This window comes from Phyllobates terribilis, unplaced genomic scaffold (genome assembly GCF_046119375.1).
Source record: "Phyllobates terribilis strain yellow unplaced genomic scaffold, ASM4611937v1 Scaffold_5__5_contigs__length_657084704, whole genome shotgun sequence".
Lineage (NCBI taxonomy): Eukaryota > Metazoa > Chordata > Amphibia > Anura > Dendrobatidae > Phyllobates > Phyllobates terribilis.
In genome coordinates this window covers 532,442,695-532,470,304 of record NW_027362765.1, presented here as the reverse complement: position 1 = coordinate 532,470,304, position 27,610 = coordinate 532,442,695, and the positions used below count along the sequence as shown (strand labels likewise).

The 27,610-nt window shown below is 41.0% G+C and overlaps 1 protein-coding gene across 3 annotated transcripts in view; it reads right to left on the bottom strand.

Annotated features, from left to right (window-relative positions):
- The window catches only part of LOC141273646 (PH and SEC7 domain-containing protein 1-like), a 555,342-nt gene extending 529,380 nt beyond the window's left edge, over positions 1 to 25,962 (bottom strand). For 2 of the 3 annotated variants that reach the window (XM_073685772.1, XM_073685776.1), the window contains exons 1-2: positions 25,823 to 25,962; positions 11,475 to 11,586 (exon numbers count right to left, since the gene is read on the bottom strand). The gene's annotated coding sequence lies outside the window, so the exon portion shown is untranslated. The remainder of the gene's footprint in view (positions 1 to 11,474; positions 11,587 to 25,822) is intronic. The other variant, XM_073685773.1, reaches the window with a different exon arrangement.
- Positions 25,963 to 27,610: the final 1,648 nt, after the last annotated feature.

Genomic DNA, 27,610 nt, shown 5'->3' with positions numbered 1-27,610 from the left:
GATCAATTTATGCCACAGAATGGTTGCAGATTTGTCAGATTTCCCAATCCCTACTAAGTTCAATGGATAGTTCAAAATCCATGACACACCCAATAATTGGAGATTTGACTGTGAATTACTCAAATATCTGCATTAAAACATGAAAACTCAGAATTAAAAAAATCAACACTTTCCTTAAATGGTTTCCCCACTACTTTGATACTGGTGACCTATCCTTAGGATAGGTCATCAATATAGGTATCAGATCAGTGGGGGTCTGAAATCTGACACCTCCACTGATCAGGTGGTCTCAGTGGCAACCGGATATTACCAGTTGTTGAACAGAATAGCACAAATCCGTCAACTGTGTAGCAGCTGCTGCTGGGTACTGCAGATTCACTTTTATTCATTTGATTGGGAGTGAATGTGCAGTATCTGGCAGTTGCCACTACACAGTTGATGGTGCTGCGGTGTTCAGCTCCGCAGCTGCTAACATCCAGCAGTCACCAAGAACAGCTCATTGGAGGGGTTGCAAGTGCCAGCCCCCCACCGTCTGATATTGAGGGCCTAACCTTTGGATAGGTCATCAATATAAAAGTAGCAGAGCAACCCTTTAAAGTTGAAAACAAAAAGAACACTATTCTCAGCCATTGTGCATTTCTGTGGAAATACCAACATGGTCAGCCTACGTATACCAGGGAAGATGAGATTTGTGTTTTCAAATCTGCACTAATATTCAAACAAAATGAGAAATGGACGCTTAACCCTCAATGGATGGAAAGGAGAATGTTATAAGTTCCTATGGAGCAGACTATGCTTCTAAATTCATCAATATGGAATCATTATAACACCAAAAAGGCACAAAAAATTCATATTATTTCATTTTTCTCATATCCAGAATCCACACTGCTGTAAGTGTAATGTACAGTGAATTAATTGTACAGATACCCTCCAATCAAGCAGAATTAGCAAGATGTCCTTCCATAATGATAGGAAGTCAGGCTCTAAATATGAGACCTTACATTTTTGGGTATTGTTTTTGGAACATCACCGCTATCCCACTACACTCAACTCAGCAACTTTCTATAGCGGCTTTCTATAATTTTGAAAGGACATCTTGCTAATTCTGCCCACAACCTTATGAAGAATACTAGCAGCCCGAGTTCTGAAACAAATAAGTTTCGGAAGCTAGAAAAGTGTGCTCTACATAATAAAAACTAACTCAAATTACCCATGTCTATTCACTTTCAGCCTTTTTACACGATAAACAACAAAGTTGTCATAATTAATAAATTAGTAAATGGCATTATGGAAAGCAAAAATAAAATTTAGAAGATTACAGAGACGTTCGCCAATTCAAAAAGTGAACTGCCCAGGTTAGATTGCATGGAAATCTCTCTGTATGTCGTATCACCTTCAGCTGATCCTGTTAAAATCTCTGCCTCAAGAACATTTCTATTCAATGATGTTACAACTAATCGTGTACCGTTGCAGAGTCCTTGTTTTGTATTCAAATTTCTCAACAACATAATAATGCTGCCCACCTTAAGTCTAAGGCAATGACTTGGCATGCCTGATGAGGTTAAGCTATTTAAAAATTCAATAGGAAAATGTTCCCTTTCATCGTCATCATCTACAACAACAGAGTCATCGCTCCAACGTCAGCTGATGTTTTTCTCGGACTCCCCTCAACATTAAGCTCTTTATGTAGTAAGATATGACCTGAAATGTTGTCACATCTACATTTCGCTTTACACTTCACCTAAAGGGGTGTGAATTACGGATCTGAGAAAAACAAATAAAAAAGCATTTGAAGATTTTTTTTGTGCCTTCTTGGTGTGCAGTCTCTTCAAGTAATGATTCCATCTGCACTAATATTGTCCTGTGGCTTCTCCGGATTGACTGTAGAAATAATACATGCGGTATTTGTTTTAAGCCAAACCAGAAGTGGAGGAGTTCAAAGGAAATGGAAAGTATAAAGGATGGCTCAAGAACTGCATCAAAAACTGCAAGTGTGATTCCAGCTTACAGAATTGTAAAGGATGGATGACAAGTAGTGATGAGCGAGCATGCGCGGGTGCTTACCGAGTATCTTCGGCATGCTCATATATTATGCTCCAGTCCCTGCGTCTGCATGATTTACGGCTGTGAGACAGCATCAACACGTGAAGTTTCCCTAACTAACAGGCAATCCCTGCATGTGTTGAGGCTGTCTAACAGCTGTAAATCATGCAGATGCAGGGACTCGAACATAATATACGAGCATGCCGAAGATACTCGGTAAGCACGCTCGCTCATAACTAATGACAAGTAATAAGCGCATTAAATCTGCTTGTTCGTCATCAACTTTTTTTTCTCAAAGGCAAAAGCGATATTTTTTTCACCCTACATACTGTTGCACAATGCAGCAATTTGGCTTTCAGATACACAATGTAATATATTTTTTAGACAGTGTTACAAGTCCATTTAATTGAGTATGCATGCTTCCGCTGCTTGTCTCCCATGTGCATTGCCTGGAATAATTTATCTTCATTTGGTCGATTACTGTAATACACACATACTAGCAATATGCAATTCCAATTCACAAATGAATGCGCAAGCTAAAAATAAACACCGACAGGAACAAGCGAAATATGGAAGCCAACCGGCCTGTCCTGGTCCCAAGAAGGCTTAGAGCTCTTTCTCCATGTTTACACTGCAACGATCTCACGGAAAAGTCCGCATTCATTGCAGTTTATCATTTTGATTCAGAGCACATATTTCCTCTTCCTAAATGACTCCAAACCTGACAGATTTGCTGTGAGAAATATAAGTCTGTCTCCTGCATTTGAGCCCATGCAGAGTGGTACTATTTAGGTTGCTTAGCAACCATGGGAGGCATGTCAGAGAGCACGGAGAGCTGGTGGAACAAGGATGGGGGATCGAGAACGTATTGTGCATTCTTATAACCATTTTCTTCCAGCCCACTGCCTGTGTCCCACTCACCCATTCCAGCAGGGAGGCGCAGGCTTGTCAAACGGGAATATGTTAGATCAGATGTCAAACTTAAGAAATGGTTGAGACGGAGAGCCATAAGGGTGTTACCGAGGACCAAGCGTTTCCCTTATTCACTCTTTACTGTCGGAATACTGTGGGGGAATCAGTGAGCTAGAAATAACAACTCAGTGAACGCTTTGCCACAGTTAATTAGTAAAATGTATATTTTGATAATTATACATTCAGAATCACTCATTAATTTAACCCCTTGTCTCCGCAGCCAATTTTATTTTTTCCCTCCCCTACTTCCAAGAGACATAACTTGTTATTTTTCCATCAACAAAGTCGTATGAGAGTTGTAGTTTTGCATGACACCATCCATTTGACCATACAATGTAGTGAAAAACAGGAAAACTCATGTGGGATGACATGATAAAAAAAAAATCTATTCCGCCATTGATTTTTTGGTTTTGCTCTTACGGTATTCACTGTACATGGCGTTACCTAACTGGCCTGGATTTGGTTTGGGGAGCATGACAGGTTCTGGTTCCCTTTAAAACAGGCCTGTGGTTTCAGGTATTTTTACAGAATAAGCTGTCGTGTGCGCATAGATGAGGAATAACACCATATCTGTCCATTTCATTACTTGTACCTTGCACTTTTCAACAGTTTTGCCCTCTGCAGGCTCTACTTTTTCCGTTCCCTGTGAGCCAGTGAGTGGAGACTAGTTGCTTTTCCTACAATGTGTTCCATACACAATACAAAGAGAAAAGCACATGAGGTAGAAGTAGCATCAGCAGTAGCATGGAAGACCTTCTGCAGCAGTACTAAGATGTGTAGCTGTGTGTCCTTCTCTGGAGTGAGCTAATACAGTTGCTTAAAGCTGTAACTCAACCTGCCTGTATCTGTCCGTTTTGGTCTCTCACTCTGCTGGCTAATGCCTCCTCACTGCTCCCCTTCTATATGGTATAGGAGGTGTCCCCTAAAACCTCATTGTCCGTACAGTCCATTTTGCTTTAGCCAAGACAGATTTAGTGGATGGTGAGTTCAGGAGGCAATGGAATGGGAAGAAGTGGCTCATAACTGGAGAAAGAAGCAGATTTCTCTGATAATAAGATATATTACAGTTTCTTATGTTCGTCTTTCTATTGATTTATGGAAAGTTTGTTGAAACAACGATGACCATTTAGATCAAAGTGTCCCATTGATTTCAAAGGAAATGCTCCCATAGAACACAAAACGTTATTTTTCCCCTTTTTCTTTTCTGCTTCTATAAAAAGTGTCATGTAAATTCTTGAAGTGTTCTCGGTTTGTGAACTACGTATTATTGGGTCTGTAAAACTGTACTGCAAAAAAATTGTGTCAAAAAAACACATGACAAATAAAAATAGTGCAATAAAACTCAGTTTCCGCATGAGCTTTTTCTGGCAGCAAAAAAAAATCAATGAGATCATATCCTATGGAAATATGCACTCAATGTCTTTAAAATGCCAGTGGACCTGCCCATGTTTCCCTAGCCGAGGCTGCTGGCTTTTTCTTGATGTGGCATTGTTGGTGGTAGGCCGTCATTTTTGCGGTGGCTCACCTGCCCACATCTTTTTTCTATAATTTGAATTACAACTAACTAGAAAAGGATAAGTATGCTACTTCTTTTAACCCCTTCGTGATTTCCTAGCCCTAGAAGAGGATGAAAGAAGAAAAAAATCACTAAACGTGCACAACAATGTCATTTTTACATTGCTATGTAATATGTTTGTTTTTTGTGGTGGTTTTGCGGTGCTTTTATAGACAGGTTTCAGATGGGATTGCCTAAAATAGAGACACATAACCCAAGAGTACATCTTGATGTAGCATAATATATATGATATATGCAACATAAGTTGATATAACTCTGTAGGTACTAATATCCATGCAGATTTTTTCACTGTGTGTATCTAAAAGCCTCATTAATTGGCATTGTGCTGACATTTGTTGTTGATTTTTTAGTATAAAACATTCACTAAAAAATAAAAAAGCTCTCAAATGTTAATAAATAATGCATTTTAGCCAAACTTTTAGAAAGCCACACATATTAAGTGAGGGAGTGAGAATGTAGTCTGCCGATACAAAACTGATTAATTATTAAAGGGGTTGTCCGGTCTAAAATGATAAGTCTGCAGTCACTCTGTGTGACTGCAGACTTTTGAATCCCCCTCAGCGCAGGCACTGTGCACTGCGAGGAGTCGCTTCTGAGCCAGGAATGTCAGTGATGTATGCGATACCAGAGTGACTGCAGACTTATCATTTTAGACTGGACAACCCCTTCAATGATCATTTCTGTCAAAGGGAATCATTCACTGGCACAAAGCAATTTAAACAGTTATATAGGGGACGAAGCCCCCATAAAAATCATATCGGCAGTATAGATTTCATTGTTATAGCTACCTTGAAAACTGGTTTTATTCCACATGTGGCCAAGGGCTTAGTGAACCATTACACCCCCTCAATTTGCATTATGAGAGTTCCTCTCATTCTGATTGACAGCGCTTGCCTGACCAGATCAAGCAATGCCTGCGTTCAAACCGCAGCCCTGTGAAGGAGTCAGCAGAATGCACACGGTACAAGGGCAGCACCCCCTTTCATCAATGTATCTGGTCAGCAGCCAGAGCTTGCTGCTGTGATACACCCAGAAGTGTATTGAGTGAGCGGCTTCAGAGAGGAGGAGAGTGTTAGTTATGTGCTCCTCCTGTTTTCACTGTATCAGACTAGATCAATGTCAGTGGTGATATTGACGTACTGAAGACAGGAGGAGCACATAACTAACCCTCTCCTCCTCTCTGAAGCCGCTCACTTGCTACACTTCCAGTATCAGTCTTTACCCCTTGGGTTAAACAATCATGTTTCATTCATAGATAACAAGCAGTGGTCTGGAAAAGAGCAAAGAAGTGTAATACAAGGAATTTAAGAAATATCTGATATATTTCAACATAATTAGATCACCCCTCAGACATATTTTCTAAACTGAATAAACCTAATTTTGATAATTTCTCTTGGTACTTCAATCCACTTATTCCATCTATTATTTTAGTTGACCTCTTTCGAACCTGCTCAAGTTCTAACATAGGTTCTCTGCACACTGCTGCCCAAAACAGTAAACAATATTTCACTTTGTAAAGTGGCATAACTGTGTTCGCAGCATCCATACCCATTTGATGCACCACATAATCCATGTCAGACTGGTTGCTGTAGCAATGCCAGGTAGGCTAGAGTTAAATCCTAGCTCTGCAGGCTTTGATTAGTACACCTGGCTAGCTCTGCATATAAACAGGCTAAGTGTTCGTCTAAGTCAGTCTGCTGGGGAGGCTGAGCAGACTGGATATGTCTTGAAGCTAAAAAGAGAAACAAGCCAGAATCATTTTGAGAAGATTCTGCACAGGCTGTTTGCACCAAACTGCAAGTGTCAGTGGTTGCTATAAATGATAGCAGTTTTGTTTAAACAATCTGGGGCTAGCTCAACAGTGTCTGAAGTAGTCAGGGTCTATACTGTTTAGTTAGCGCCTGGAGAAAGCTAGGGATTTCTGTTTAGGATTTTGGAGAACTCCCTGAGCAATCAAGGGAGCCTAAATTCACATTTCTGGGAGACCCAAAAGAAGAGGCCCAAGCTCACATCTGAGGGGTGCACAAAGACCCAGTACGGGTCAGAGCCAGATTCAAAGGTTTCAACTCGTACTATGATCTGTTGGAGGTGTCAAGTCCCAGGTCATAAATCAGCCTTGACATCGGAGTCAATGGACTGCAGCATAGGCCAACACTACTCCTACGCCTACCCTGCCTGCAATGCTGTTCCTCATCTTGGAAAGGGACCTCAGGAATGCCAGGTGACTGTGAACAGTGTCCAAGTGATGGGACTTCTGGACTCCGGGAGCCTGGTGACAATGGCAAGAGCCACACTTCCGCATATGCTAGTCCCTGGGAAGGGGGTGGGATAAGATGTATGCATGGAGACACCAAGAACTATCCCACGGCCCAGGTCGACATATGCACAGACTGTGGTTACATGTCCCACCAAGTGGGAGTGGTCAAGGACTTGTTGCATGCTATTGTTGAGATTTTCCTTTGTTCTGGGACTTGTGGGCGAAAGCTGTACCACCCAGTAGTCCAATATGCCGCCAGGAGTCGGATATGGTAACAAAGTGACATGATGTAAACAGTGAATTTGCACTCATTGTACTGGCTAGAAAGGAGGATGCTTAAGCATCCCCTGAAGCCAATTTCCCTGACCTAGAGGAGTCCAAGGACAACTCACAGACTGCCCAGCTCAGAGACTTAACAGTAAAAGGTACTCTTCGAAATGTAAATGGGGTTCCCCAGGAGCCAAGAGTCGATTTCCGCAAGGGTCAAAGCATAATGATTTGTTGTGTTGTCAGAACAAGGTGAAGAGACAGGTAAAAGAGTGCCCCCATAAGGCCCAAGAGGGAAAATACAGGCGGTACAATCGGTCAGCTCGAGTGAGACAATTTAAACCTGGGGATCGGGTACTTGTGTTAGTGACCACAGTGGAGAGCATGTTCCTTACCCAGTGGCAGAGGCCAGATTGGGTGGTGAAAAAGGTGGGATAGGTCAACTATAAAGTACACCAACCATGGAAAAGGAAGGCGTTTCCCATATATTATGGCAACCTACTAAAACCCTGGAAGGGTAGGGAGCTGCGTGAAACCCCTTGCTGGTTGGACTGGTGAGAAGTCAACATTGCAGGTGTCAAAGTGGTAGGAACTTTGCCGCCATCCAAAAATCAGCATGGCCAAAAATTGGCACACAAAAAAGGGGCAGGTTCTTGGAGTTACTAGGTAACTCTCGTGTCATCAAGCATAAGCCTCATGTTCGGGTCAATTTAAAATCCTGTAGGCTCTGTGTGTTGGCAGACTGTGCCCAGCCCTCGACTTTGGGCAGAGGGGGACGGTATGTAGCCATGACATGTAGGCTAGGGTTAAATCCTAACTCTGCAGGCTTTGATTAGTACACCTGGCTAGCTCTGCATATAAATAGGCTAGGTGTTCAGACTGAGCAGACTGCATGTGTCTTGAATTGAACAGAGAAACAAGCCACAATCTCTTTGAGAAGAGTCTGCACAGGCCGTGAGCACCAAACTGCAAGTAGTCAGGGTCTATACTGTTTAGTTAGTGCCTGGACAAGGCTAGGGATTTATGATTTTGTTGTTTTGGTGCTGTGCAACCTGTGGAAAGCAATAAAAACTGCACGTGTTTGAACCAAAACTGCATTGCCTGTGTGAACACTACCTAAGGCCTAATGCCTACCAAAGCGAGTGAATCTCTACACTGCATAATCCTTTTTGAAAGTATTCCCTTCTAATATTAAAATAAACATTTTTGGAATTCAAATAGAAGTGGACCAGTAAAAAAACATTAATTAAATAAATGTAATAATAATATACAAGAAAATTTTCAAAAAGGATTATACAGCCAAGCTTACATGTATTTTTAAAGTAGGTACACCAGTCTCATCAGGTCCAAAAGATGTATTTAATAATATATGCAGTTTTCATTGTGAAATCTGGTGACAGAACCACTTTAAGCAAATATGAACATAAAAAGCATCTGTATAAATGAAGATATTGTTAAAGGGCATCAGTCATCAGGATTTTATTGTTTATGTCTGTATACATAGAGCCTGTAACTCTTTCGAAGACAAGTTCTGCAATACCTTTACATGATTAGTCCATTCCTCCGATACTGAGAAATCAGTGTTTGAATTGATATGCAATTGAGGCTGTTGATCTGAAGCCTCTGTCACTCCAGCTCTATTGCCTGCCCAGCACCACACCCACCTGCTTGACTGATGGCTCCTTAGCCTCAATTCACACAGCAAAAATGCTGTATCTCAAGCAGGACGAGGCAGCACTGGGCAGGGAATAGATATGGAGTGACAGAGGCTTCAGACCTACAAATAGCTCTTCAGCCTCATTTGCACTATAAATCAAACACTCAGAAACGGAGGAACGGACTGACCATGTAAATGTATTGCTGGACTTGTTTTTGAAAGAGCTACATCCACATATTAATAGTCTGAGGTGTGAAATCCTGCTGACAGATTCCATATCAGACCAAGGGTTGGTTTAGGTGAGCTGATCATCGTTTAAACGATGACGGGACGCCGGCCTCGGGTTAGCAATGCGTGACGGGCAGCATGGCTGCGCCATCCTGTACATCATATACATTGAATATGCAACTCCACTGGGATCCCAGAAGGTAATCATGTGGAATTAATCACTATTCACTCATCAGACTAATGATGCACGATAGGGCATAATAATTGGCCCAACCCCTCTGGGCAACTATTTATGATCAGACTGCTCACTGCCCTAAGTACCCCCCGAGGAAGCAATATACGCGAAACGTGCGTTGGGGTGCTTGGGTGGTGTGGAGATACTGCCATGGCATCTGGTTTGTATTCTAGCTGTTATACATTCAGCTTATGTTGAGGATTATACATATGTTACTTAATGGTTGAGGCTAAGTGTTATATATGCTAACTATACTGATATATAAGTATTGGATTGTATAATACATCCTGATTGTAACTTAGCTAAACTAATTGACTCATGCTGTGCATTATATATGCTGGTAATACCGATGTATATTGACCTAATCTGCACAACATACTACCTCATGTCAATAAGATAGTGGTGGACCACACCACCCATGTGGTTTCATGGGATTTTTTTAGTGGCTGTTTTTTGCTTTTTTCTTGTCTGATGTGTTAAAATAACTGAATAAAGTAATATCATGAAATAATAGATGACTATTTTTTATTATTTGATTATCATAGTAAGGGGAGGAAGTGTGTATATCCACATATTAATAGTCTGAGGTGTGAAATCATTTAAACGATGAATGACAATACTACAGTAACTCACGACTAGCAAACAATGTCAGATAAGTGTTTATATAGTATGAGAATCGTGAATTTAATGGTTGACTACCGATCATTACAGGGGCGGACACTGACAGTTTGGGGCCCCTGTGAAAGAAATGTGTATGGGCCCCCCTCCTTTTATTGCGACAAAGCTACAGATCTCTCTCTCTCTCTATATATATTGTGACAAAGTCACTGGTAAAGTGGTGGAAGCGAGATATGTTTCCCTGAGGCTATGGGTGTCAGTGAATTGAAACCGTTAAGTTTCCTCCAGCATGTTATGTGCAAGGAGGGCTTAAGTCTCCATTTCCAAAGGGTGTGTTTTTATGAGAACAACCATAGAGTGGGTGGGAGGTTGTTCTCAATATCTCCTCCCCAGGGTGTGGTCTGGGGGGAGGTTTAAATACTTGGCCTGCTGAGGCATTCAGCTTTCAGTAGGTCTGGAGTGAGGAACTCCAGGTCTGTTTATGTGGAGCTAACCTGAACCACACAGAGTATCTGCACTCTGAGCAGGCGGATCCCTGCTACCACAAAGACTGTGCTTTCGTGTTGCCATTTTGTTCTGTTTTTCCTGTTAGCCCAGCGGGCTGTGTTTTTCTTTTGTGGACTCAGTGTTGGTTTATGTTGCATTTTTTAATAAACCAACCAGAAGTTTTAAAGAGACAGCGTACCTGTGTCTACCTCTGTGTGCAGCTGAGTGAGCGATCTACCACTAAAACATATAATATATATATATATATATATATATATATATATATATAGCCACACACATATATATATATATATTTATATATATATCTTACATAGTCTCCTTATCATGTATATTGCCATCCCTTATTACACAGTGTCCTCTCTTGTTATGTACAGCACCATCCCTTACATATCGGACTATCTATATCGCCCTGTTCTTTATTGCATACCATCTTCTCTTGTTAGATATATAATGCAATGATGGCTGATGGAGCATGGGAAAGCTTCTTTTCTAATGGAGGAGCTGATGGGCTGGTCTCCTAGTCACCAGCTGCTCCAAGAGCAGTCATTTTATATCTAACAACAGAGGACTATTTAATAAATAGAGAGTGCTGTGACTGACAAAAATAACAATACACTATGTAAGGGACAGCACTGTACATAACAGCAGAGGAAGCTATATATAACTAGAGAGGATGGTATGTATTAAGAGACGGTGTCATACATAATAAAAGAGGAAACTATGTAACTAATGACAAAGCTAACGACGCTATACATAATAAGTGAGAATACTATATACTAAGGGACTGTGCTATACATAATAAGGCTACATTCCTGTATCCGTGTGCAGTGTCGGTATGCTGCCTGCTTTTACAGACGCATTGAGCATGTCCTATTCTGATTCTCAAAATCAGATCAGAACAGGACATTCTCTGACCCTCACAGATCTCATTCTCAGATCTGTGATTTTCACAGATGTGTGAATGAATCTATAAAACAAGACAAGTCCTTGTGCTGTCCAATAAAAAAATCTGGCATCACATGTGAGAATGCAGCCTAAGGGATTTTAAAGATAAAATTATCACTCCAAGTCATACAGTTCAGATACAGAATAATATGTACATCCAGGCACTTACCGCTGACGTCTCATCTGATTAGAGTCGGTTTCTGCTGTTTCTTCTCCGACTGGTCAGACCTTCATGTCGACATCTCCCAGCCACGACTCATCTTGTCACGATTATCTCCAGCCTAGAAAATAACAAGGTCACATATATTGTATATATACATGTTTCACCCGCACTGCGCCCCTGAATACAGCTATGTACCCCCCCATTAATATACTATTAGCCACGCACCAATAAAAATATAAAGTGATAAGCAGCACTGTGCCCCCCATTAACTATAATCTCCGCCGCCCAATAATATAAACTATTCAGTCTCTGTGACTCTCTCCAATTAACTGTAATGCTATGTGCACACGGAAAATATACAAGGTTTTACAGTACAAGCAAAGTCAATGAGATCCCTGAAGTCTCATGCACACATTGCTTATTTTTTCCTTGCAGATTTGCAGCAGATTAAAATCTGCATAATGTCAATTCTTGCAGCATATTTCACCCGTACTAATGAGTGGGGGAAAATACGAAACAAAAGCATGTCAAAAACATGGCAAAAAATTATTTTACGTAGCATTCTTCCTGCCAACACATTAAGACATACAGCAGAGTTTTCTCCTGCAAATCCTGAATGTGTGCACATAGCCCTAGTCCTTGCCTTGTGTCCCCCACCCATTTATTATAAGTCCTTGATAGCATCATAATGAATTTGGAGGTGGGAGAAGACATTATCAGGTACTGAGCATCCTCCGTCACCTCCCAATTCATTACAAGTCCCTGACAGAGTCTTCTCCCACCTTTCAATTCATTATAAAAGTGTCTTATGTACCTTACCCCCATCATTGTTGTCCTCCCATCTTTGTTCTCCCACACACCTGTGTCTCCCCCACCCCCATCATTGCTGTCCCACACCACCCCCATCATTGCTGTCCGACACCACCCCCATCATTGCTAACCCACACTCCCCCATCATTGCTGTCCCACACTCCCCCCACCATTGCTGTCCCACACTCCCCCATCATCCTCATCATTGCTCTCTCTCCATCATTGCTCTCCCCCATCACTCTCATCATTGCTCTCCCCCATCACCCTCATCATTGCTCTCCCTCCATCACCCTCATCATTGCTCTCCCCCATCACTCTCATCATTGCTCTCCCCCATCACCCTCATCATTGCTCTCCCCCATCACTCTCATCATTGCTCTCCCCCATCACCCTCATCATTGCTCTCCCCATCACCCTCATCATTGCTCTTCCCCATCATTGCTCTCCCCATCACCCTCATCATTGCTCTCCCCATCACCCTCATCATTGCTCTTCCCCCATCTCTGCTCTCCCCCCATTACCCTCATCATTGCTCTCCCTCCATCACCCTCACCATTGCTCTCCCCCATCACCCTCATCATTGCTTTCCCCCATCACCATCATCATTGCTCTCCCCCATCACTGTGCTCCCTCCATCACCCTCATCATTACTCTCCCTCCATCACCCTCATCATTACCCTCCCCCCAATCACCCTCATCACTGCTCTCCCCCCCTCACCCTCATCATTGCTCTCCCCCCATCATTCTCATCATTGCTCTCCCCACATCATCCGCATCATTGCTCTCCCCCATCATCCTCATCATTGCTCTTCCCCCATCATCCTCATCATTGCTATCCTCTACCACATCTCAGTGTCCTCAGTCTCCCCAGTGTAATGTATAAAAAAAAATGAAAAAACATCTCTTTGATTGATTGCCTGCAGCATCATCTTCACCGGCAACTTTTTCTCTGATACAGGTGCGTGCTACATGATGACGTCATCAAGCTGCGCGCGTCTGCGTCAAATAGAAACTGCTGGGCGGGCAGGAAGCAGAGGACGGATCCCTGCAGCTCAGCTGCCATTTTCTCCTATAGGCAGGGAAGCTGCAGGAATCGCTCTCTGCCCGCCGTGTATAATGAGGGCAATCTGGCCATGGGCCCCCCCAGAGCCTCGGGCTCCGAGAAACTGGCCAGATTTCCCTCAGTATTAGCCACCGTGCAAGGGCCCCCCTGCACCGCCGGGCCCTGGTGCAGTTGCACCGGCGGTATGTCCGCCCCTGGATCATTACATCGTAATATCATGGACTGTGTTCACACTGACAGATAATCTGAAGTGCATGTGTGTCCAACATTCAAATCCCATAAGTAATACTATTTATTTTGGATACATGAATCCATAAACCCCTTTACCCCCCGAGGGTGGTTTGCACGTTAATGACCAGGCCAATTTGTACAATTCTGACCACTGTCACTTTATGAAGTAATAACTCTGCAACGGTTCAACGGACCCCCTGATTCTGAGACTGTTTTTTGTGACATATTGTACGTCACGATAGTGGTAAAATTTCTTCGATATCACTTGCGTTTATTTGTGAAAAAATCTTCAATTTGGTGAAAATGTTGAAAATTTCGCTATTTTCAAACTTTGAATTTTCATGCCCTTAAATCAGAGACATATGCCACACAAAATAGTTAATAAATAACATTTCCCACATGTCTACTTTACATCAGCACAATTTTGGAACCCAATTTTTTTTTTGTTAGGAAGTTATAAGGGTTAAAAGTTGACCAGCGATTTCTCATTTTTCCAACAAAATTTACAAAACCATTTTTTTTAGGGACCACACCACATTTGAAGTGACTTTGAGGTTCCTTTATGACAGAAAATACCAAAAAGTGACACCATTCTAAAAACTGCACCCCTCAAGGTGCTCAAAACAACATTCAAGAAGTTTATTATTCCTTCAGGTGCTTCACAGGAATTTTTGGAATATGGAAGAAAAATTATTTTAGACCCAAATTTTTTTATTTTCGCAACGGTAACAGGAAAAAATGGACTCCAAAATTTGTTGTGCAATTCCTCTTGAGCACGCTGATACCCCATATGTGGGAGAAAACCACTGTTTGGGCGCACGGTAGGGTTCAGAAGGGAAGGAGCGCCATTTGACTTTTTGAATGTAAAATTTGCTTGAATAATTGGAGGAAGCCATGTTGCGTTTGGGGAGCCCCTGATGTGCCTAAACAGTGGAAACCCCTCACAAGTGACACCGTTTTGGAAACTAGACCCCCCAGGAAACTTATCTAGATGTGTGGTGAGCACCTTGAACCCCCAGGTGCTTCACAGAAGTTTATAACATTGAGCCGTAAAAATAAAATTTTCACATTTTGCCGCAAAAATTATATTTTAACCCCAAATTTTTTATTTTCACAAGGGTGAGAGGAGAAAATGGACCCCAAAAACTGTTGTGGAATTTCTCCTGAGTACGCCGATACCCCATATGTGGGGAAAATACACTGTTTGGGAGCACACCAGGGTTCAGAAGGGAAGGAGCACTGTGTGACTTTTTGAACACAAAATTGTCTGGAATCGAGAGCGGACACCATGTCGCGTTGTTTGGAGAGCCCCTGATGCACCTAAATAGTGGAAACCCCGCACAAGTGACACCATTTTACAAACTACACCCCTCAAGGATTTTATCAAGGGGTATAGTGAAAATTTTGAACACAGAGGTACGACACAGAATTTGATAACATTAGGTCATCATATGGAATAAGTTGTCATTAGTCTTGAGTGCAAGTGCTCGCTACTTGAGTTTGCATCGGGTTCTCGTGTATGCACACTGTGTCGCGGGTGCTCAAATGACATGCTCAAGTCCCCGCCCTGCATGTTTCACGGTTGTTAGACACCCAAAAAAAAACATGAGGGGATTGCGGGTGCATGGCATGTCACTCGAGCACCCGCAATACTCGGTGCATACCCGAGCACCCGATGCAAACTCAAGTAGCGAGCACTTGCGCTCAACACAAGTCGCCATATCATCATCATTTTTCTTTCTTTACTTTTGAAAAAATCCCAACCCCAGCATAATCTTAACTCCAGCACAACCTTAACCCCAGCACAACCCTAAACCTAACCCTAGCACAACCCTAACGCTAGAGCTTATTTTTTACGCCGTTCCTTGTGCGGTATAAGTGATTAGACGACTTTATTCTTCGGGTTGGTGCGATTACAGCGATGCCAGATTCATATCGGGTATTTATGATTGACAGCTGTCATACACTAAAAGACACTTTTTTTTTGCAAAGACTACTTTTTGCATCGCCATATTTTGAGAGCTACAATTTTTCCAAATTTCGGCCGATAGAGTCATGTGACGGCTTGCTTTATGCGGAACGAGTTGACGTTTTTATTGGTATCATTTTCCGGCATGTGACATTTTTTGATCACTTTCTATTCCGATTTTTGGGAGGCAGAATAAACAAAAACCAACAATTCAGGAATTGTTTTTTTTTTTTTTTATGCCGTTCCGCATGTGGTAAAATTGATAAGGCAGCTTTATTCTTCGGGTCAGTACGTTTACAGCGGTACCACATTTATATTGTTTTTATTTTTTGGCGCTTTATAGAAAAAAGATTTTTTTTGTATCGCTTTATTCTGAGAGCTATAACTTTTTTATTTTTCGGATGATGGAGCTGTATGGTGGCTTGTTGTTTGCGGGACAAGATGACATTTTCAGCAGTACCATTTTTATTTATATTCATCTTTTTGATCGTGTTTCATTCCATTTTTTGTTTGGCGGTATGATGATAAAGCATAGTTTCTTGCTTATTTATTTTTTACTGTGTTCACTAAAGGGGTTAACTAGTGGGACATTTTTATAGGTCAGGTCGTTCCGGATGCAGCGATACCAAATATGTGTACTTTTATTGTTTTTTTTTTTTTCCATAATAATATTTATTTATGGGTACAATATATTTTTATTTTTTGGGGATTATTTTTTCTTTTTTATACATTTTTACAATTTTTATTCTATTTATTTTTTCACTTTTTCACACATTATTAACTTTTACACTTTGTCCCACTAAGGGACTTTCACTTTTTGCAGTCTGATCGCCTGTACAGCATAGAGATGCAGCAGCATCTCTATGCTATACAGGCTCTCAGCCTGCATGTAGAAGTTACTTTGATCATGCACTGCGCAAGATCAAAGTAACTTCCTGCTGTCTGGTGATCCAGATGTCGTCACCATGACAACCACTGGGACCCCGCACAGACAGCGTGGGACGCCAGTGAGCAGGTAAGTAACGGCGCTTACCTCCTCTTGCCACGGAATACTGCAATTGACTTCGATCGCAGCATTTCGGGGGTTAATGTGCTGTGAGTGGTGCGGTACTTCTCCTAGCACATAGCACCAGGTGTCAGCTTTGACAATCAGCTGACACCCGGCGGCGATCGAGCCTGCACAGCTTGTGTGTGGGCGAAATCGCCAGGGCGTACTAATACGTATCATGCCCAAAAGGCCCAGGGCACAGATTCGTATTAGTATGGCCTATGGCAGAAATGGGGTTAAAGGGGTTGTCCGGTCCAGAACGATAAGTCTTCAGTCACTCTGTGTGACTGCAGACTAATGATTTCCCACAGCGCACAGTGCCTGCGCTGGGGGGATTCATAAGTCTGCAGTCACACAGAGTGACTACAGACTTACTATTTTGGACCGGACAACCCCTTTAAGTATTATACAAACATTTTGGTAGATACAGTACAAAACAATGCAATCAAATTAGCAATAAAATGTTCGATAATTAATTTCACGGTTTCATATGAATAGTCTCATTTGCAATAATAACGATGAATAATACAATAATATGTACTTGTTCCAATGCTCCAACTGCTACTGAACAATTGTCTCGGAACACGATCAACCAATGGCTAAGAGCCAGACCTATTTAGGATTTGACTGTCCACTCCTCTTTTTTTGCTGGTTGAATGAGTGAACAATCTCTATTTATTTTACATTATATTCGAAAGATGAACAAGAATTTTTTGCTCGCAAATGATTCTATGCATAATGAATGAACATCTTTGGACACATGGCTCAGTCATTCAACCCATTCACATTACGTAATTATGTATGATGAGTCGTTATTGTTAGAACCTGAAAAATTATCAGCTAGTGTAAATGCGCCTCAAGGCTAAATTGACGTGAGCATATATAAATCATCCAATTTTCATCCCGAAAAAAATGATGATTTTTTTTATCTGTATCCGCAGTTATTAAAATTTACAAGAACACATACGTTTTCCTATCTGTAAAAATCGAATGCTCTATGGATGATCTATATGGGATCCAATTTTTTTGTGCACCTATAGACTTGAATAGATGAGTCTTATCCAAAATACAGAAGAGGCTAGTGTATACTGTGATTCTGTGATTTTTTGAAGTGGACATTTGGTCTGTGTAAAAAAAACAAACAAACCAAAAAAAAACGGGGATCTGAACAGCTGTATTGAATAACATTGGTCCGAGTGCCGTTAGTTTTTTCATGAACAGCACTTGGACAGAAAATACAGTTTGTGAACATAGCATTAAACCGTAAGGTGTACATAAGTAAGAAAAGAAAATCTCTCCTACAATTACGATTGCAAAGTCTACATTATACTTGTAGCAATTTATATACCTAGTGTAAATATTGTTTGCCAGCCCTGAGTGAAGGACATTGGTAATAGATCTATATGAAACCATTGCTACGTCATTCTCTCCCACAGCTAAAACATATTTATGGTAGAGGTAATACATTTTTATGTTATCTTTTAAAATGCTCTACAAATAATGACACCAGAGAAAGTGTTTGATGTTGTAGAGTCCATTAAAAAAAATGACTCAGCCATGCCAAGCAATTTTCAGCCTTCAATTTACATCAGAAAGCATATGAGACTTCACCAAACAACTCACACATAACAATAAAGCCCCCGTCTCACATAGCGAGATCGCTAGCGAGATCGCTGCTGTGTCACGGTTTTGGTGACACAACAGCGACCTCACCAGCGATGTCGCTATGTGTGACACTTTGCAACGATCAGGCCCCTGCTGTGAGGTCACTGATCGCTGCAAAGTGTCCTGGACCATTTTTTGGTCGTTGTTCTCCCGCTGGTCAGCACACATCGCTGTGTGTGACCAGCGGGAGCAGCGATCAGGCTGGTAACTATGGTAAACATCGGGTTACTAGGGGCACGCGCGCACATAGTAACCCGCTGTTTATCATGGTTACGAGCCTGCTAAAGAGAGCGGTAACCTCCCGCTCACTGTAGCAGAGTGGTAACCATGATAAACAATGGGTTACTAGGAGCGCGTGTGCCCCTAGTAACCCGATGTTTACCATAGTTACCAGCCTGCTCCTGCTTCAGCAGGCTGATAACCGGAGCAGGACATCGTGGAAAGATTTTTTCTACGATGTCGCTGCTCCCCTGATCGCTGGTGAGCCTGCCTGTTTGACTGCTCACCAGCGACCACATAGCGACGCAGCAACGATCCCTGACAGGTCGTATCGCTGTCGGGATCGTTGCAGCGTCGCTAAGTGTGAAGGGGCCTTTAGGCTCTCTATGGCACGTATGACACTAACTAATCTCAAGGCCTCTCTAGCAATGACGCTACCTAATCTCAACTAATCTCAAGGCCTTTCTAGTAAACAGGACTTTATTAAAATGGTTGCATATTGGAAAAGATTGGACAGATACCAAAATGATGTGGAAAATGGCAGTAGTCTACATGTTTTGTAGATATCTTAACCATTTGCAAATGTCTACAAGGAGGCACTGGAGGGGTAAGAAAGGGATCTCTATTTATTAATTTTATTACATTTGTAAAGGTTTTGTAAATGGTGGCTCAATGTAAAAATTCTAACAGTTTATCAAATTATAACTCTGAAGGTATAAACATTGTAAGAAACCTAAGCCCTTAATGACCTCCGATACACCTCTTTATACTGGTCATTAAGGGTCCGTATTCTTTAGTGCAGCCTTTCACAGTGCTAAGAAATAAAAGAATAGCGCTGCCAAACATACGAGGATGCAGTGGGTGTCCGCTGTATACTAAAGCTGACACCCGGCTGCAGTGGTCATTATCGGTGCTAACACCAATTGTGGTTATTGAACCCCCTTAGATGCTGCTGTCAATAGCAACAGCAGCATCTAGATTTTTAACAGAGGTAGGGAGCTCCCTTTTTCACCCCATCAGAACCGCAACAGTGTGATTGTGGGGTGCTAGTGATTTCTATATCAACCTAAGGCCAATAAATGGAATCTATAGGTGTGTATCAGTGTAAAACTGACAGCCCTGATGTAGAGCAGTACAAAAATATTGCAGTGCATTCAGTCAGTGATCAGGGTGAGAAATGTTCATATTTCATAGTGGAACTAAGTTAAAATAAAGAGATCAATAACATTTGTTTAAATGTAAAAAAAAAAAAAAAAAAGTCTAATTGGTATTGCTGTACCCCTAGTGAACTCGTAACCCAAACTATAAAACTGTCAAATTATTTAAAAGGAAATCTGACAGCTGAGACATGCTGCCCAATCCACAGGCAGCATGTATCAGGCTCTGACTGTATGATCTCAGCCAGGTATGATTGACTCTGAAACACTGCAGCATTTCAGAGAAAAACATACTTTAAAAGCCGCCAGGGACGCCCGCTGCCCTGGACTCACAGATCTCTCCCAGCAAGTGTGTATAGTGAGAAACCTGTCACTCCAGGGCAGCGGGCGGGGAGAAGCACGATGAAAGGTGGTAAAAAAAATGAATAAAAACAATTTGTGAATGGCTGTTTTTGGTTCATTCTGCATCCCCAAAAATCTGAATAAAAAGCGATCAAAAACTATTCTGAACCCAAATTGGTACCAAAAAAATTGTACTGATCCTGCAAAAAACAACCCATCATACAGATCTGCTTTGAAAAAAAAAGTTACAACACTCAAAATATGGTGATGTAAAATCAATTTTGTTTTAAAGCATTTTTAGTGTTCAAGAGTAGCAAAACCTTAGAAAACAAAAAAAATAAAAAATATATGTATTACAAAAATGCCATATATATATATGGCATTTTTATAATCATATTGACATGAACAATAAAGTTGCCTTATCACTTATATCTCACAGTAAATAACGTAACAAAAAAAAAATCCTGCGCTAATGTTTATTTGTTCATTCGGCTTCCAAGAAAATTAGAATAAGGCTGTGTTCACATTCATCATGTGCTCTACGCTGAGCATTTACATCGGGGTTTCCATCTAAATCTGTGAAAAATGTGGTTCAAACAAAACCCAGAAGGAACCATTTGCTCCTTCCACCTCCGCCTGCACACGCTCACAGGCTCCTGCCGATACTCTGAGACAAGTTTCTGCCAGTATAACAAGATGGCGACAATTTTAATTTTCTAGCGATCTCCATAGCCTAACGATTGTGATTTGCTAATTAAAATTATATAGGAATTTATTCACAATTACATTTTCTATATTTCTTTACTTATTTTTTATATTCTTGGAGAACTCTCTATAATTAGATACATGTACATCATCTGCAGAGGGTACTCGTCGAAGAGTGATATACATGTGGGATCATCACGGGACACCAGTTATTACTGAGTAACCAGCTGCAAAGGTCAAGATCACAGATATTACTAACCATTTATCACCTTAAGTGCCCAGTCAAAACTGCAACATCTAAGGCTACAGTCCCACGATGAGTTTTTGATGTTGCAGATGTTCTGCATCATTTCTGCTCCCATTAAGTAAAATAGGTTAGTTGTATTTTTTAGAAAATACACAGCGTAAAAAACTCACCAAAAAACTCTTCATGGGAACATAGCCTAAGCGGATTGACGGGCATCTGGTCTGCGCTCCCCGCAACGCAATTGCAGGTTGTCACTGCAGCCAGGAGCCTAATGAACATGCTTCATACTTCCCGTGGTTATGTAAGCACGAATCTGTTGACATTAAATGTTTGGCTCTTCTTTACTGCATATTTTGCAATAATGTCTATAAACAGAAATAAATTCTAGGATAAAAATGGCGCTTATTGGCTTCAGCAGTCACAATACGTTGACATGTAAACAAAGACTGGTAGTATTGCGCTAGATCGCTGGGTTATAACAATGGCACCTGTTTTTTTTTAAATGATAGGCTGTAAGATCCTTCTATGTGATACTTGTTAGACGGACTGTTCTTATGCACAGTTAGCGTTTTTTCACTTGTTACTGTAAACTTACAGAAAACCCACAAAATGCTACAGCTTCTGCATAATTATGTCGATACAGAAGCATTATGACACAATTCTGCAGTAATTGTAGCAATAAACTGAATTTCACCGAACTGTACGAATAGACCCTTCTACATTGCAACAAAGCGCTATGATGTGGAAGAATAAAGTAAGCTTTTTTATTACTGTTTTTATTATGCATGATTGAAAGAACCTTTTTGGAGAATGATACAGAAGCTGTTACGCCCAACGGTGGCACATGTGGATTTGTGGACCCACTGTGCCACAGGGCCGGGTCTGCCTAGGTAGGGGTGTAGCTAAGCAGCTACCTGGTGTTCACTGAAGCTCCAGATGGTGGAGACAGGCTGCATGTAGCTGTCAGGTACCACTCCTAGGCAGATGCCGACATTGCAGCAGCTGACCGACTCTTGCTCCGTTCAGACTAAAAGGTTCAGTTCAGGATCACTGCAGAATGGTTACTGACACGGAGATTCAGATATGGAAACATTCAGATACTGGCCGAACTGGGACCAGGGGACAATGTTCAGGACTCTAATAGGACCAGGGTACGTCGGAAACTGGACTGACCGCACCAGGACTCAGGCACTGGACGTACACAGACCAGGGATTCAGGTTCAGGACCTGGCCACATCGGGACCAGGGATTCAGGTTCAGGAGACTGACCACACTGGGACCAGAGAACTTAACAACTCACTAGTAGGGGAGACTACGTACTAATGAAAGCTTTTGCTTCGGCAACTCCCTAAGGGAGAGGGAGTCTTTTATATAGGATGACTCTGAGTAATAGGCTGAGAGCCATCCAGCAGGTGAGGTCATTACACTAAACGCCTCTCAGCAACTGGCTGAGGGCATTTACCATATGCGCACGCTGCCCCTTTAAGAACCGGGGAGCACGCGCATTAGGCAGAACAAAGCAGGAAGCAGGGAATGTGCCGGGGACTATGCCACGGGGCAGTGAGTAAGCCGGCGTGCCAGCATGAAGGGAGAAGGGGACACCATGCAGGGGCGCCGTCCACAGCGCTACAGAAGCTAGTGGTGTACTACCACACTATAGGCAGTTTTGGCATTCAGTGGTCTGGAAAAGTTGAGTCGTAACTTCCAGCTGTAGTAGCAGCTATTTTAGAAACATCTGAATAGAACTTTTAGAATTTGGCAGAAGAGGACAATCCAAAGACATAGATTATGACTTATACGCATGAAAATGCAGTGTGTTTGCACTCTCTGGGTAGGACACCGTGCCCCTACAGGCAGGTCTGTATTATGTGTGTCGCTGTGTAATGCCCCCTTCAGACACCGTACCCTACCTTATTAGTAATACCTCCATAATACAGCATGCAATGGAGTATTCCATATATTTCTTACAGTCTCTAATAGAATCTGTAAAAAAATAACTTCTGTGTAAAATCAGAGACACGTGAAGGTGCAGTAAGGGTCAAGAGAACTTTATGGGTGCAGAAATGAATTCTATCACGCGCTATAAAAATGTCCTAGTAACTACTTAGCGCTGTTTAAAACACTTTTTAAAAGTGTTTTCCTATGTGACAAAATCTAATATTTGTGCTTGTGGTCAAGCAGTAATTTGTGTATTATATATAGCTGATGCAGCCTAAAACTAATTTAATTCACTTTCATTTAAGATCATTTAAAAGGCCTCCACCGTTCCTTGATTTTGCTGAACTTTATTACATGCTAAAAATGTGTATAATATATACAGTATATATATATATATATATATATATATATATATATATATATAAATATGCAAACACACACATATATATACACACAGTGCCTAGAAAGTTACTCACATCCCGTGAACTTTTCCACATTTTTTCACGTTACACCCATAAATTTAAATGTATTTTATGGATTTTATATGGATTTTACATATGATATAACAACAGTAGCAAGTATTTGTGAAGTGTAAAGGAAATGATACATGGTTTTCTAAATACTTTAAAAATATAAATCTGAAAATGTGCATTTGCATTCAGCCCCGAGTCAATACTTTGTAGGACGACCTTTCGCTGCAGTTACTACAGGAAGTCTTTCCGGGTATGTCTCTACCAGCTTTGCACATTTAGTGGCTGAAATTTTTGCCCATTCTTTTTTACAAACTAGCTCTAACTCAGTGAGGTTAGATGGAGAGCGTCTGTGAACAGCAATTTTCAAGTCTTGCCACAGATTCTCAATGGGATTTAGGTCTGGACTGTGACTGGACCATTCACACACATGAATATGCTTTGAACTAAACTACTCCATTGTAGCTCTGGCAGTATGTTTAGGGTCGGTGTCCTGCTGGGAGGTGAACCTACGCCCCAGTCTCAAGTCTTTTGCAGCCTCTAACAGGTTTTCTTTCCATCAACTCTGACCAGCTTCCCTATCCCTGCTGAAGAAACGCATTTCCACAAAATGATGTTGACACCACAATGTTTGACATTGGGGATGGTGTTTTCAGGATGATGTGCAATGTTAGTTTTTCGCTACACATAACGTTTTGAATTTAGCACAAAAAGTTGTTCTTTGGTCTCATCTGACTAGAGCACCTTCTTTCACATGCTAGCTGTGTCCTACATGGCTTTGTGGTGCAAACTGCAAATGGGACTTGCTATGGCTTACTTTCAAAATGGCTTTCTTTTTGACACCCTTCAATAAAGGCCAGATTTTTAGAGTATATGACTAATAGTTGTCCAGTGGACAGATTCTCCCACCTGAGCTGTGGATATTTGAGCGCCCTCCAGAGTGACCATGGGCCTTTTGGCTCTTTCTCTAATTAGCGCTCTCCTTCCTTGGGATGTCAGTTTAGGTGGATGGCCATGTCTTGGTTGGTTTGCAGTTGTGTCATACGCCTTCATTTTTTGGATGATCGACATCCACGAGATGTTCAGAGCTTGGGCTATTTTTTTATAACCTAATTTTGCTTCTCTCCAAAATTTTATCCCTGACCTGTCTGGTGTGTTCCTTGGTTTTCATGATGCTGTTTAATCCCCAATGTTCTCAAACAAACCTCTGAGGCCTTCACAGAACAGCTGTAGTTATACTGACAATAAATTACACACAGGTGGACTCAATTTACTAATTAAGTGACTAGGCAAATGATTATTCAGGATTGTATACAAATGCACGTCACAATTTTCAGATTTATATTTTTAAAATATTTAGAAAACCATGTATCATTTCCTTCATACTTTACAAATACCTGCCACATCACAAAAAATACCCCAAAAATACATTTAAGATTGCGGGTGTATGAATACCTTTTCAAGGCATTGCTTATATAAATATACAAACACATGTACAGACATAAATATATAAATATACACATGTACTCACACATATATATACATATTCATATACATATATATATATGAACTGTAATAAGTTTTAAATCCAAACAAAAAATGCTTATAACAGAGTAAATTTGGTTAATATACAGATGTCATAAGATGAACTCAGCATGGGCATTTTATTCTATAGAATTGTTGTCAGTATATTGTAATAATAACATTTTAAATTTACTGTAAGAAAGAAATACATTTCTGATTTAATAATACTCGAAAATGACTTGATTAGAAAATGGGGGCAAGGAACTAAACACATTTGCTAATATTAATTACATAGGACTGCAGGCTACAATTAGAGGGTAAAGAATCATTTCAAGCGTTGAAAATGACATAAGTAGAATATTAACTCCTCGGTCCTCTGCAGTGTGAATCTTGAAGTGGTTACAAACCCTGTGGTGCTGACGCGACTGCTTACGGGGTCAGGTACGATTTTGTCTCCAGCTGTAATATATGCGATTCGCTTTGCTACTCAGATGGCTAATGACTGCAATTTAGCATGAGCCGGATGAGAGCTTGGCACATAAAAGGGTTAAATGACATGCGTGCTGAAAAATAACTAAAAAATGCATCTCAATCTTATTAACCTTAACTTTACTTGTAGTACCTGTAAGGAAATACCCTTGGAGGATGGCGAAAACAGATCATGCCGTATTTTACAGATTGAGAAATCTGTCGTTATGGTAACCGGAGTAATACCATGGCTGCAAATCTGTTTTCTATTTCTAAGAGGCTGCAATCACTAACAGGCATGTCTGTGATATTAATATGTGTACAAGACGCTATGTAGAGTGAGCGCAGCCTGCAATGTAGCATCTCTCCCAAGGTGTCCTCTAACCGGCTGCAGGCAAGACCTAATAGCAAGCAGACCCACCCTGTTCTGTCTGTGCCAGCACCTTCCTCCTGCAGATACACCATACACGTACCATCCATCCTCAGCGCTCTACTCACCTGCACTGGCAGGAACACATGGGCCACACTGGCTGGGTCTAAGGAGGAGAAGAAACAACTTGGGTGGCTTACAATCGCGTGGTGCTGAAAAGACAGCTCTAAGATAATATATAACTTCCATCTGAGCATGCTCACAACTGCAGAATAGACTGTCCCATTGGGGAGGCTGTAGTCCTGGCTGAACAAAGGGTAGATAACAATCAGTCACGGAGAACACACAGCTGGACGGGCACGACTGTTAAACACATATACAAAATAAAACCATGAAATATCACACACTTCATTATTTCAACAATGGAAGAAAAATCCGCACATTCTTAGTTTAAAAAAAAAACCATGAGAATGGAGTTCTACTTTGAAAATATTTTCCGAAACATAATAGAAAAAAAAAATCACACAATAGTAACCTTTTTATTAAATATTACCAGAAAAGCTACATTTACCTGACACTGTGACCCTTTTGGAGAATTATAGTTATCCTATGTTTTACCTACAGATTTGTACCAAACCTAGGCTGTAGTCTGCAGGCCACTTGTTATACAAGATGCAAAACCTACAAAAGACAAAAATATATCTCATACCCTACCATCATTATATATAAATGTAAAGCAAAGTTGCATAATAAATATAGGGTACTTAGTGAACTATTTTTGATCAAGATCTTGCATGGAGCCACAGGCCAAGGAAGATTGACAGTCATCTTGTGTTTGTTCCATTTTCTAATAATTGTGCCAACAGTTGTTGCCTTCGCACCAAGCCGCTTGCCTATTGTCCTGTAGCCCACCCCAGCCTAGTGCAGGTCTACAATGTTGTCCCTGGTGTCCTCAGACAGCTCTTTGGTCTTGACCATGGTGGAGAGGTTGTAGTGTGATTAAGTGTGTGGACAGGTGTCTTTAATAAAGGTAACGAGTTCTAACAGGTGCAATTAATACAGGTAATGAGTGCAGAGTAGGAGGGCTTCAATAAAGGAAAAACTGACAGGCTGTGAGATCCAGAATTCTTGCTGGTTGGTAGGTGATCAACTACTTATTTCATGCAATTTAATTATTTAAAAATCATACAATGTGATTTTCTGTTTTTCATTTTTAGATTGTGTCTCTCACAGTTGAAGTGTACCTACAATAAAAATTACAGACCTCTCCATTTTTTGTAGGTGGGAAAACTTGCAAAATCGGCAGTGTATCAAATACTTCTTTTCCCCACTCTATTTTAGTTTGGGTGGGTTATTCTATTTTCTTTAATGGGGCTGGGTATCAATTTTGGCTGAGTAAGAATGGCTTACATTTAGCGTTCTGAACATCACATAAAAAATGTTTGATGTGATACATTCCAGGTCTCAGAGTAAACTCCTTAAATACAAATTTAATAGAGTTTGCTTTGTGCATGTAGATACTGTACAGCGGAATCTAAAAAAAAATTTCAAGGGTCCAAGGAAGAAAAGAAGAAAAAACTATGGTATTTGCTTTTAGCACCCTGATAATTCTATAGTATATACACATATGGTGCAGCTGTTATATACATGTAATAGAACTGTATGTGTAAGTACGGATAGATATGGTACTTGCCATAGTGCTGTCATGCAAGTGAAGAAGTATTATGGTGTAGCACAATGTCTACATGCCATAGTCATAGTTAGGGCTAAATAGCCTTGTTTATTGGATGACTTTTGCTGCACTTGGCGACTAGTTAAACATTGGTAAACATTTAAATAAGAATGAGCTGCAATGTCAGTCACAACCTATTAACTGACATAGGCGGATTATAATGAGGGCAATCTGGGCAACCACC